Source organism: Leiobunum rupestre, chromosome 5 (assembly GCF_980474605.1).
Source record: "Leiobunum rupestre chromosome 5, qqLeiRupe1.1.hap1, whole genome shotgun sequence".
NCBI classification, from domain to species: domain Eukaryota; kingdom Metazoa; phylum Arthropoda; class Arachnida; order Opiliones; family Sclerosomatidae; genus Leiobunum; species Leiobunum rupestre.
The window spans coordinates 70,567,309-70,581,412 of record NC_143388.1 but is presented as its reverse complement, the minus strand read 5'-3'; the positions used below and the strand labels follow the sequence as shown (position 1 = coordinate 70,581,412).

At 38.6% G+C, this 14,104-nt stretch overlaps 1 non-coding gene across 1 annotated transcript; it reads right to left on the bottom strand.

The window, feature by feature from the left end:
- Nucleotides 1-12,625: 12,625 nt before the first annotated feature.
- On the bottom strand, nucleotides 12,626-12,764 carry LOC149945777 (U4 spliceosomal RNA). Its single transcript, XR_016481100.1, has one exon. It is a non-coding gene; the product is annotated as a U4 spliceosomal RNA (small nuclear RNA).
- Between the last annotated feature and the right edge of the window lie 1,340 nt (nucleotides 12,765-14,104).

Sequence of the window (14,104 nt, the reverse complement as noted above, 5' to 3'; positions counted from 1 at the left end):
GCCTATTGTTCTTAGCATCTTATAATTAACTTGGGGGAAATTCGTGGAGCGGAATCCTACTTTAGCATTTCCGGGGAAGGTTCGACCCGTTAATGTAGGGGTTGTCTCGTATTCTTTTATCTTTAGCAGCATTAACTAGTCTCGGCTTTGCGGCCAGAATTGGAATTGCCTTTTTTCCCCAAGGCTCTCGGTTTTGTAATCCTTCCTTTTGGGGAGGGAGGAATTGTTGGGTGCAGTTACTTATGGTTTTAGTTTGGTCGAAATCCGGATTCGTTGGTGATGAGTATGACCTTGAGTCGTCTAAGTTGCAAAGACTCTCTACTGGGCTTCGTAGTCTCGCTCTCCTCTCGGGTGCGTGGATGACAAAAGAAAAATTAATCCCTCGTGCTGTGAATCTGGGTTCGTACGAGGGAAGGCTGTTGAAACGGTGAAGTTTCCATCGAATGGGGGATGTTTGGGGCTCTTTCCTCTCTTGACCTGGTTTCTAGGCATTCAGGGATGGGGTTCCGTGTTGCAATCTACCTTCTAGTGCTTTTTCTCGACCTTTCTCTTTCTTTCTCTGCCTGGCGTGAAAACAGTGCAGTAAGGAAAAAATACCGGAGAAAACTCTTTCGTGACCCCAAGCACCATCTAGACAACCGTTACGTTATTACAATTTTCGACCCCCTAGAAAACAGCATCATTTCTCGAACCATCCCTTCTACAGCCCTGCTTTTATATTTATTCTAAGGTAAGCTGATAATTTAACAATATTCGGATATAACGACAACGGCTAGGCATTACTAAAGAGTAAGTATAATATTTATTGTGAAAGACAAATTTCAAAAATTCGTTTACCGACTTCACTACATATAAGTATTGAAATAAAATAACAACCATAACTCTAGGAGGGAATGGCCAGAAGATGTGCAGAAATATATTTTTAATACAGCCTTTTGTTGAAAAGAGGTGATAATTCTTTATTTTATAACAATTATTTCGTTTAATTTCTTATACAATAACATACTTGTATACATACAGGATTTTATTTTTGGTCGAAAAAAAAGATAACGAATTTCCTCAACAGTGGATAGGAACAAATGGTCCTTTACGTTGGCCACCAAGGTTACCTGACCTAACGCATCTGAAATTTGTTTTCTGGGAATTCATTAAAGACAACGTATACGCCACGCCGATTGAAACAGAGAGAAACTTATCCAAGAATCATCAGTGCTTGCCGACTGCCGAGAATTTTACTATTGTTATAAAAATGTAGTTTTCGCGCGTTTCACTGGAACAAAGTTTAAATATTTCAATTGAAGAAATACCGAACTATAGCCAATCAAAAATGTTTCGACCATACACATAAAAAATAGGATAGACCCGGTGCTTGGGTGGGCAAGCCTTTCCTACACGCATGTGAGAAAAAACAGACGCAGGACAAACGGCAGAAAATTCGCCACCTGCCGGTCGCAAAAAATATTATTATCACAAGATCTTTTCGCAAATTCATCGCACCCCTGAAATCGCATTTCCCTGCTGCTTGGTTTTGTTCTTGTTACAGCCTTCTTCCAGGGGCTAGTAGGCCACACTTTGAAGCTATCTGGCGCTCTTTTAACTCATCGTAGGAAAATGGGAAAAAACTCACCCCTACAACTCCTTAAAATATTTGCACAACCTTATGAAAAACCCTGTAATGTATAATCAAACATTTACATACCTTTCGTATAAGTTTCCATTAAATCAATCTACTTATTCATGACTTGAAATAAAAAATTTAGAGTCATAAACTCCCAGGCGCTTTCCCCTGCGTCTGCTAGTTTCGCCTAGCGTAGGAGACCCCCCCCGTAAAATCGGGTGTCTATCCTATTTATTATGTCTATGGTTTCGACGGATATAACATTGCCTTGGTATTTTTGGGCTACATCAGGATACACGAAATAGAGAAAAAAGATTGGACAAAACTATACTACAACAATGTTCAAAATTACGATTATTAGTATCAAGGCATTGGAGGCCCCCACAAAAATTGAGCGCCCCCGAGATTTGGCGGCTGGTTACGGGTCTGATAATGCCTTAGCTTTTGCACTAGTAATAGGTCGAACGCTTATGAGAGGTAAATGGACACGACATCAACCTAGCAATGGCTCATTACTTGACACGTGATTTGTCTCCACCGATCGTGCCTGTAAGAATCCGTTTTGACGTTCTGTAAAGTTAGGTTTAAACCATCGGTAAATTACTGATAGCACAGATCAGGAAATTTACTAACGTGTTTACTTGAAATTTGAATATGTGTCGTAATACGGGTGCCAAGATGTTAGATGAAAAGTGGAATAATATCGATACCTGTAGACAGTGTTCGATTTAGACTTTTTATCGCGATCCTGATATCAGCCTCGTCAATCGAGATGTTTGAAGAAATTTTTATTTTCGCAACGGAGCACAGTAAAAATTTAATTCCAACGGCTAATATGCTTTTAGAACTATATCTAAGAGGGAAAAAATTTCGAATTGAATCGGCCGCCATTTTGGAAAATGACTGCCATTTCGCGTTTTTTGAAGGAAATGTTTGTTTTCGCAAAGGAAGGCAGTAAAAATTAAATTCCAACGGATAATAAGTGTTAAAAACTGTATATACGTCAACGGTTCATAAAAGGTGTTCCGCGGAACCCTGGGGTTCCGTAAAAGGGTCACAGGGGTTCCGAGAATTCGCAGCGTGGCCATCTTTGCTTGTGTCAAGAGTTTAAGATGAGTAAAAAAAATGAGTTGGGGTTCCGCCAGAATTAGGTGGATAATTTAGGGTTCCATAGCAAAATAAAATTGGGAACCGCTGATCTACATGATAAAGGTTTCCGAGTTGAATTAAAGGCCGCCATTTTTTATCATTTTTTGGTTAGTAAGATTTTAAAATGGCAATTCAAAATTCACCAATTGAAATCTTCAAATATTTTGTATCACCTTGGAAAAAGAAACTGACTATACTAGTAATTTTCGTCGGCGTTATTATGTGAAATACAGTTAGGGTAATTACAGATTTTACAAGAAATATACAGAGAAAATCTGTCAATGACTCAATGTTATAATAACTATACTAATGACTAGTAGTATTAGTAGGATATTTACGATTCAAAATTTTTGTCTTCGTCGTTGATAGAAAAGCGCTCAGAATTATCGCAGCTGTTACCTCGGCAGCGTGCACACACACAAGCCCAGCTTTCTTGCAGGATACTTTGCAGCCACCAATTATGGCCCACGAGGGGTCGGAGTGTGCAATAACTGGTGGCTTTACCGGGGAGTCGGGGTCCGGCTCTTGTAACCCAGCACGGGCGGTGGCGCACTGGGAGATGTTAGCTCCGTCCAAATGGTCCTATCTCCACCTCCGACTTCGGTCCGGTGTGGGCTGGTAACTGGGCTTCGGCCCAGGCTAACGGAGAGGGGCCGGGGAAACTGGCCGTCTCGGCGGATTGAGTTGCCTGCTGTGGGGCTGCGGGCCTCCGTATGAGGGCACGACGGACCCATCTCCCGGCCTTTTGGGGTTCCACCGGGATGTCCGGTGCCAGCTGTGCCGGGATATGCGGGCTGCCGTGTGCCCGCCGTTCCCCTTTAGGTGCTCTTTCCAATGGGGCTTGGCTCTCTACCTTCCTAGGTAGGGTGTCGGTCGGCGTTGCCAGAGCATCCGCTCTTATTCCCACTGCTGTGTGCGAAGTGGGGGCTGGTCGACCCATTGCTGCACCTTCTGCTGGGTTGAGTGGCTTGCGTCGAGGGTGCGACCATCAGTAGTGGGGTACTGCTACTCATGCTGGATTTGTCACCTGTCCGGGCTTGTGGACGCCGGCGTAGGGCATAATGATGATGGACCTCCGGTGGTGTGGTTTCAATCTTACCGGTACACCGGGCTATAAATCTGATGTATGTCCAGCCACCTCTTATCAGATTTAGAAGAGCTTTTGGGGCTGGTGGAAGTAGCGTTGCAATAGGTGTTAAGCAACCGTTTAAATCTCGTTTCCATCCCATCTTTCAGAATCCAATTCATCGCCTCGCGATTGTTGTACTTGATAGTACACTCTGTAAGAATGTGGCCTCGCAGCTGCAGACGTGGGAGTTTCACTAGCTTTGAACACAAACTTAATAGCTAAACGGTTATAGTTATAGTATCGACAATAGTCCAGCGTGTCGAGATTTTGACCTCCATATAATGAAACAACGTTTCACCGATTGCAGCTATATCATCGTGGGATGCATTGGGTTAGTAAATTTTTGACACTTCAGCACTTAAATCTGGGTTGGATTGGAGAATTTTTAGCGCTGCTTTCTTTCCATAAAACACGGACGTGGTATCACAACCAATAATAAAAAAAGGTGCTCTGCAACTTCTACCAATTCTTTTCTGAGGAATTCGATACCAATAAGAGTTCTTTAAGTGTTTTAGGCTCCTGGCTTCATGAAAAAAATATCAAGACAATCGTCAGCTAGTGCAATCAAAAGTACCAAAATCCTCGGCTACAACTGTTATATCTTTATTTTTCGCTTCAGTAATGGCAGTTGTGACGAATGATCTGTCAGCGTCCACTTCTGCTTGGTAGCTGGTAATTCCAGATTTTGCTAGTCTATCGTGTAAGAGGTTTATAAATTGGCTTTTGTTGTGGGAATTACTTAGAAAATTGGCCTTTGTAGTTGACACAAATATGTTATCTTTAACTTCAAGTTGGCCGAAAGGTTTTTCGAACTTCTTCAATTTTTTTCTGTTACCTTTGTAGAGTTAAGGGTATTATAACCATCAAAAACCCCAATTACTCGCGAACCATCACGTAGGATTCGTGTAAATCTAATACTTCCGCGTAGGTAGCTGGTTTTGGCCAAATCACCTTGTGCGTAAGATGTCCACCATCGATAACGTAGCCGGTATCCGGGTTAGTTAAATAGGCGTCTTTAGTCGCTATGTCTATTAGCACTTTTGCTAGTGACGCTTTATTCCCTTTACTCATGGATATATCATCGAATAACGACGGCGAGCGTGGAGCGAGCTCGTAAGACATGAAATCCAGTAGATTCTCGCTAGACTCCATCACGCGTGTAATCCTGTTGAAAAGCTGTTGATAATTTACGTCTATAATTTCATCTCGGATTTTTACTCCATTTACCATTGAGGTCAAAGTTTTGACTTTTTTATTACGCTTCAATTTAATCTCTGCAAAGTTACTATCGCAGTCATTGAATTCATTCCGACGAGCTTCGCTTGATGAGAGGGGTACGTCGTCGTGTCGAAGACTCGTTAGCGAATATCTTCTCGAATAATATTAGCGGCGGCTTTTACAATTCGCTTTCTTTCATCATCTTCATTTTCGTTCTTTTCGCTGTACCACTTACCTAAAAATCAATGATCTGCAGATTCTACGGTGGTTAAAATACTTGGATTAAGTGTACAATCCGCAATTTTAATTTAATCTCCGAATGCCTGAATTAGTGTATGCCCGAAATGAACCTCGGTGTAACAGTTCTCTTCGTCGCAGAATTCTTGCATTTTCTCAAAAGGATCTTTAAAGGAATATTGACGTTCGTCGTTATTTGATTCGTATTCACAAACTTTGTTAATGCTTCGGCTCCCCATTCATCCTGGCGTTTCCGCGATTTCTTTAATTGAATCTATGGAGCACGTCTCGTGTCCGGTTTGAACTCTAAATGACATTATTTTTAAACATTCTAAAAAATTGGTAATTTTTTTGTTTAATTGAAATGGTTAGCAAAACTATTTAAATGAATGTTTCATTATATAACTAACAAAACTACCGAATTTTTTAACCCGTCGATGGTTTCAGTCTGCCTTTGATCGCTTTCTTCGCGAATTTTCTATTTCTGACTTCTCGTTCGTAAAAATATTCCCAATTTCGCTTTACGGTTCAATTGGGTTTTTCTGCTTCACTTACGAAAATTACAGTACTAATTTAATTGAACTAAGAAGATAATTATTTCAAAACAAAATGATTAAAATTAAACCTTTTGAGTTCGATTATGCATCAAAGAAAGTAGGGAGCTGAAAATAACGGACTAGATAAGTCACGTAAGGTAGGGTGTCGGTCGGCGTTGCCAGAGCATCCGCTCTTATTCCCACTGCTGTGTGCGAAGTGGGGGCTGGTCGACCCATTGCTGCACCTTCTGCTGGGTTGAGTGGCTTGCGTCGAGGGTGCGACCATCAGTAGTGGGGTACTGCTACTCATGCTGGATTTGTCACCTGTCCGGGCTTGTGGACGCCGGCGTAGGGCATAATGATGATGGACCTCCGGTGGTGTGGTTTCAATCTTACCGGTACACCGGGCTATAAATCTGATGTATGTCCAGCCACCTCTTATCAGATTTAGAAGAGCTTTTGGGGCTGGTGGAAGTAGCGTTGCAATAGGTGTTAAGCAACCGTTTAAATCTCGTTTCCATCCCATCTTTCAGAATCCAATTCATCGCCTCGCGATTGTTGTACTTGATAGTACACTCTGTAAGAATGTGGCCTCGCAGCTGCAGACGTGGGAGTTTCACTAGCTTTGAACACAAACTTAATAGCTAAACGGTTATAGTTATAGTATCGACAATAGTCCAGCGTGTCGAGATTTTGACCTCCATATAATGAAACAACGTTTCACCGATTGCAGCTATATCATCGTGGGATGCATTGGGTTAGTAAATTTTTGACACTTCAGCACTTAAATCTGGGTTGGATTGGAGAATTTTTAGCGCTGCTTTCTTTCCATAAAACACGGACGTGGTATCACAACCAATAATAAAAAAAGGTGCTCTGCAACTTCTACCAATTCTTTTCTGAGGAATTCGATACCAATAAGAGTTCTTTAAGTGTTTTACGCTCCTGGCTTCATGAAAAAAATATCAAGACAATCGTCAGCTAGTGCAATCAAAAGTACCAAAATCCTCGGCTACAACTGTTATATCTTTATTTTTCGCTTCAGTAATGGCAGTTGTGACGAATGATCTGTCAGCGTCCACTTCTGCTTGGTAGCTGGTAATTCCAGATTTTGCTAGTCTATCGTGTAAGAGGTTTATAAATTGGCTTTTGTTGTGGGAATTACTTAGAAAATTGGCCTTTGTAGTTGACACAAATATGTTATCTTTAACTTCAAGTTGGCCGAAAGGTTTTTCGAACTTCTTCAATTTTTTTCTGTTACCTTTGTAGAGTTAAGGGTATTATAACCATCAAAAACCCCAATTACTCGCGAACCATCACGTAGGATTCGTGTAAATCTAATACTTCCGCGTAGGTAGCTGGTTTTGGCCAAATCACCTTGTGCGTAAGATGTCCACCATCGATAACGTAGCCGGTATCCGGGTTAGTTAAATAGGCGTCTTTAGTCGCTATGTCTATTAGCACTTTTGCTAGTGACGCTTTATTCCCTTTACTCATGGATATATCATCGAATAACGACGGCGAGCGTGGAGCGAGCTCGTAAGACATGAAATCCAGTAGATTCTCGCTAGACTCCATCACGCGTGTAATCCTGTTGAAAAGCTGTTGATAATTTACGTCTATAATTTCATCTCGGATTTTTACTCCATTTACCATTGAGGTCAAAGTTTTGACTTTGTTATTACGCTTCAATTTAATCTCTGCAAAGTTACTATCGCAGTCATTGAATTCATTCCGACGAGCTTCGCTTGATGAGAGGGGTACGTCGTCGTGTCGAAGACTCGTTAGCGAATATCTTCTCGAATAATATTAGCGGCGGCTTTTACAATTCGCTTTCTTTCATCATCTTCATTTTCGTTCTTTTCGCTGTACCACTTACCTAAAAATCAATGATCTGCAGATTCTACGTTCGTCGTTATTTGATTCGTATTCACAAACTTTGTTAATGCTTCGGCTCCCCATTCATCCTGGCGTTTCCGCGATTTCTTTAATTGAATCTATGGAGCACGTCTCGTGTCCGGTTTGAACTCTAAATGACATTATTTTTAAACATTCTAAAAAATTGGTAATTTTTTTGTTTAATTGAAATGGTTAGCAAAACTATTTAAATGAATGTTTCATTATATAACTAACAAAACTACCGAATTTTTTAACCCGTCGATGGTTTCAGTCTGCCTTTGATCGCTTTCTTCACGAATTTTCTATTTCTGACTTCTCGTTCGTAAAAATATTCCCAATTTCGCTTTACGGTTCAATTGGGTTTTTCTGCTTCACTTACGAAAATTACAGTACTAATTTAATTGAACTAAGAAGATAATTATTTCAAAACAAAATGATTAAAATTAAACCTTTTGAGTTCGATTATGCATCAAAGAAAGTAGGGAGCTGAAAATAACGGACTAGATAAGTCACGTTGGTTGGAAAGTTAAATATAATAATCAGCCCCAACTAAGGCCCAAGTCATCTAGCGACTTATCATGCTTTTAAACAGCGCGAGCGTTTAGCATTTTTTACTCACCACTTAATATAGCCGTATAGCGCGACAATGGTTCACCCGTGAGTTAAAAAATGGCTTTGTTCAATAGGATCTTGCGGATTTTTTAGTAGGCGTCTTCTATAGTTTCCCATTTGAAATGTAGAAATTGTATAAGCCTATCGAAAGAATTCATGTCCACTATTTTGATAATAGCAACATTATACAGGGTGTGCACTAAAATATGGACCAGTTATAAGTACGAATTTGAAATTTTTATGTCGCATAAAGTGTGTAGGGGAAAACCTACTTTCAAAATTTCGATGACCTTGAACCATATCTTCGAGGTCATCCAAAAACAATCTCGAGAACCGTAAGTGTTAGAATTAAGTTGGTTCCAATTATAAAAGTGTTCCCCGTCACGTTTTAGGCTTAAATAACGTTTTATATTCCCGTTACGTGTAACGTATATTTAATATCGCGTAAATGCGATTGGTCTCGTATTTATCGGCATCAAACTACAATGGCAGTAATTTAACCCACAAAGAGAGAGCGTATTTTAATAGGCTTTTCCATGAACTCGCTACGACTGCCCAACTTGTTCTTGAGATAGTGCAGTCTAGCCTATGCACGAATTCATTAGTTCTCTTAAGTGGTAGAGCTGGGCAGTATTGTAGGAGTGGAAATAAACACAGTGAACAAGATGATCGCGTTATTTTATGGAAAAGCCTTTCATCGTACTCGTCGACAATTTTAAGACAATTATTGGGCCGTACAATAATCGTTCTATATAGTAAGTTTGTTCCGGTCATTCGGTCTGAGCGTATCTAGCCTTTTCAATAAACTGCTGGATATTCGCCCCAAAGCATCTGCTTGAAACTTTTTATATTATTTTATTTATTTTAGTCAAGCTTTTTTACATGGGCTTAACTTGATAGGAGCGTTATTGTCGTTATTGTCGTTCTATATAGTAAACTTTTTCTAATAATTCGGTCTGAAAAGATAAAGGATTTTATTTTAAATTTTAAAATGTTACTTTATTTTAAAATTTATTTCATTGTTAAATAAATAAATAATAATAAAGTTTATTGTGCGACAGAACAGTACATATTTGGTATGCCAGCAAGCGGGCGCACATGGTTTGCACCGGAAAATAAAACAAAAAACAATAATTATCGTTAATTAATTTAGCGAGGACGTGCAAAAGCGATTGAATGCAATCATAGTCGGAATTAAATTACAATTTAGAAGGAAAAAATAATTTAAAAACTATACAATTTTCATATTTTTGTTTTTAAAACACACACCATTAAATAGATCGTTCAGAGAACCATGATAATTAAAATTATTCATTAAACGTTCCATAGAACTTGGACTCTGCTTATTGGAATATAATAAAGTTCTATTGCGAGAATTAAGGAGTTGAAATTAATACATTCGGTCAAACCAGAACATTCAATTTTGTTATTTAAAATGCGGTGCAAAAATTTTACATCCGTTTTAATAAGTTGTACAGCTATAGTGTCCATCAAGAGATTTTTAAGTCTATCCTCATAATTAAACCCCATCAAAGGGGAAAGAGAGAGAGAGCGAATTTAATAAATAAATAAATTTTCTGTGTAAAGACTCCAACCGAGACAAATTGGTACGGCAGGTATTACTATAAATTATAGACCCATACAATAGCGAATGAAGAACTAGTGATTTAAAGAGATTTATAAAACAAGCGGCCGATTTTAGCTACTTGGAAATACTATAGCTAAACCCGAGAAGTTTGTTGCATTTATTAATAGTGTTTGAAATATGTTGCCCAAAATTAAATTTTTCGTCATAAGTGACACCTAAGTCTTTAATTGAGCTGACACGTTCAAGAATAGTGCCATTTAATGTATAGTCATAAATATTTTTTATGTTTATTTTTGTATAAGAGACAACCGAGGTTTTTTTTCCGTTAATGGGAATGCTATTACTTCTACACCAATTATTCTAGATCACGTTGCAGGTCTTGACAATCCGCTGCAGAAGTGATAAATTTCGCAATCTTGTGGTCATCCGCGAATTGGAATAAATATGACTTTAAAATGCAGGAAGGAATGTCATACGTATATATGTTAAAAAAAGTGGTCCTAACGAAGAACCCTGTGGTACACCACAACCTACCCGATAGTGAATGGTACTAATTTCACCATTACATTTAAATATATTAGTTCGATTTAATAAGTAGTCTTCGCACCAATTTAGTAATGATCCAGATAAACCATGAATGTGGAGCTTATTAATAAGACGTCCATGAGAGACCCTGTCAAATGCCTTTGACAGGTCAATATAAATAGTATCGACCTGTCCTCGTTCCTTTATGGACTTATCAATCAGGTTTGAGAAGGATAGAAGATTAGTTTCAATAGATCGTCCTCTCACAAAACCATGTTGAGTATTGGGTATAAATGTTTTGAACCAATTATAAAAATGGTCGTGCATAATGTGATCCATCACCATACCAATACCATTAACAGATATCGGACAGATAAATACAAATAAATTTTACTCAAAAATAATTTTGATTACAATTTCATAACTTATTTCAAGTTATTAATACATAAAATGTGACGAAGAACAACTTTCTAATTGGAATTTTTACTATTGACCTAAAAATTTCAAATTCGTACCTAAAACCATTTTGGAGATATACGACCTGGTCCATATTTTTAATGGACACCCTGTATATTAGTTTCCGGCGAGAGTGCCGTTGCGGAATAATTTATTTCATTGGTTCAAAATCGGTTCACCTCCCGAAATTAGTGGCGCATTATTCCCCCAAAAGTTATAACAAGGTTTGCTGTTCACACTGCTTAAATAACTGGCAATAAGCTGGACAAATTTGGTGGTCAATCTATAATTGGCCTTTAAAAAATGTATAGTCTGAACGCTCCTTAAATTGAGTGAAAGTTCTGAGCGTAGATTAAACTAAAGAAAACCTTTCTGTTAAAAACCAAACCACTAACATTTTATAAATAAACTACATGTATTTGGTTGAAACTGTAGTTTATTTTAGTGTAGTTTAATCCTGCTGTCAGTCCTAGTTTGGAACACTGATTCTCAAAGATAATCCAAGCAAATTTAATAAAATCAGGGGCACCCGCAGACAGTGTTCGGGGCAATGATCTTACCAAGTCAAAAGGTGGAAGGAACTTCAAACCTTTATTAGTGCATTTATAGCTCATAAAAGGGGGGCATTTGATTCGTTCCCACCCCCTGCGCGCGCTCATGGATAGAACGTTGAGTAGATCTAGAACTAAGAAGTCTGCGGGACGTAATGGGGCCGAAATTGTGAAATTGAACTCGGGGCTATGCCTATGACTTTCTCAGACATTTGGCTAAGTTCAAAGTGTAGCATCGTTTTTATTAAAATTGGCATACTGGAGGCGGAAGGTGTGGAGAATACCAAAACTAGACTTTTCTTTATTTATTCAATTAGAAAGACAATAAACAATAAAAACAGGGTTTTCTTTATATTATGGGAGCTCCCATGAGATTCAATTGAATTGAATAATTGAAAAATGACGTAATTGAAAAATTCAGTGCCAGCCGAAGTATCGTGCCAAGGACAGAAAATTTTCGATTTCCCAAAAAAACTATCCAACATTTGTAAATTGGCTGCAAATTTGACTTAAACTTACAAGTTAGTGAGAAATCATAAATGACAATAACGTTCCTATCAAGTTAAGCCCATGTAAAAAAGCTTGACTAAAACAAATAAAATAATATAAAAAGTTTCAAGCAGATGCTTTGGGGCGAATATCCAGCAGTTTATTGAAAAGGCTAGATACGCTCAGACCGAATGACCGGAACAAACTTACTATATAGAACGATTATTGTACGGCCCAATAATTGTCTTAAAATTGTCGACGAGTACGATGAAAGGCTTTTCCATAAAATAACGCGATCATCTTGTTCACTGTGTTTATTTCCACTCCTACAATACTGCCCAGCTCTACCACTTAGGAGAACTAATGAATTCGTGCATAGGCTAGACTGCACTATCTCAAGAACAAGTTGGGCAGTCGTAGCGAGTTCATGGAAAAGCCTATTAAAATACGCTCTCTCTTTGTGGGTTAAATTACTGCCATTGTAGTTTGATGCCGATAAATACGAGACCAATCGCATTTACGCGATATTAAATATACGTTACACTAAATTGCTATTGTTAAATATTGTCTTTCTCTTACTAATTTTAACAGGTGTTTGATTTTGCATTGCTCAAGTAGCCCCGTGAGGCTGCCAAAAATTGCCATAGCCGACGATATTTCACGTCGTCTTGGCTGGGAATTGGGTTAAGTTTTCAACTAGCAATAGTCGCACCTCGGTTACACCTCATTAGTTACGACAATGCCTCTGCGCAGTGATAACTTACAATAGGACTGAACTGAATTAACGTAAAGTTCATGTCACATTTTAAATCTGCATATGACCATCTCATTAATCAATTTTCAAGCGGGAGAAACATTCTTTACACGTCAATTAAATATATTTCACTACTTTAGTACTATATGAAGTACTTATTAGAAACACATATGTAAATGGACCAGCGCAATGTAATCAATCACGCCTGATGGGACTTCAGTATATCCTTTTGATTTGGAAGTACGCTTTTACGGCCCATTCCCACTAAAGTCAGTTGACAAGCCACGAGATTTTTGTCACGCGACCAAATCGAGTAATTCTCTGGTTGGTTAATGATATATAAACGACCTCATGCGTCTAACGTTCGATTTAAACTACCCGACAAAACGCATCCAACACCAAGCTGACGAGTTAAATAGTATGAACGCGAAAGCTGACCTGACAAGTCGGGCTGACTTGTCAGACAGACATAGTCAGAGTAGATAGTAAGTCCCTTTAAACATGTAATCCAAGATGGTGGCCTATAGCTTTGAACAGTGCTTATGTTCCCCCCTGGTTTTTCCTTGTGGCCACACCCTTGTTTGGAATGTGGTAATACCTTGATTGTTCGAGAGACCCATTCACCAATGATGACGTCAAAAAAAATTCAAAAAACCGTTTTTGTCCTTGGAAAAATTGAAAAACATATTTTAATTTAAATCTCAAATTTCACCTTGAAGATGATCTTTGACCTCGACACTCGAGCACTGTCTACCACCCCTAAGCCTCGGTCTATCACCCCAACAAGTTGGGACACGATCGGACAAGGTCGGCCCGAGATATGGGCGGTAATATGCGATCCCCCGATTACGTCAACTTATTTACTTTTGGTGTCACTTTTTTCGTTTTTTCGTTTTTTCGCCGTTTAAAATGCTAATAAATAAATAAATACACATTTTAAAACAAATTACAATGGGGCTGATGAATATCCGCCCGAGATATATTCCCTTATGTATAACCCCGGTCGAAATAAAATATAATTTAACTTACCCCTGTCGAAATAAAATACATATTTTAAAACACAACAAATTGCAATAGGCCTGATTGGTCAATATCCGCCCAATAACTTATGTTTTACCCCTGTTGAAATGAAACTTTATTTACTTTTTGGAAATAAATAAATAAACAATCAATACACATTTTAAAACAAATTACAATGGGGCTGGTGAATATCCGCCCGAGATATATTCCCTTATGTATAACCCCGGTCGAAATAAAATACATATTTTAAAACACAACAAATTGCAATAGGCCTGATTGGTCAATATCCGCCCAATAACTTATGTTTTACCCCTGTTGAAATG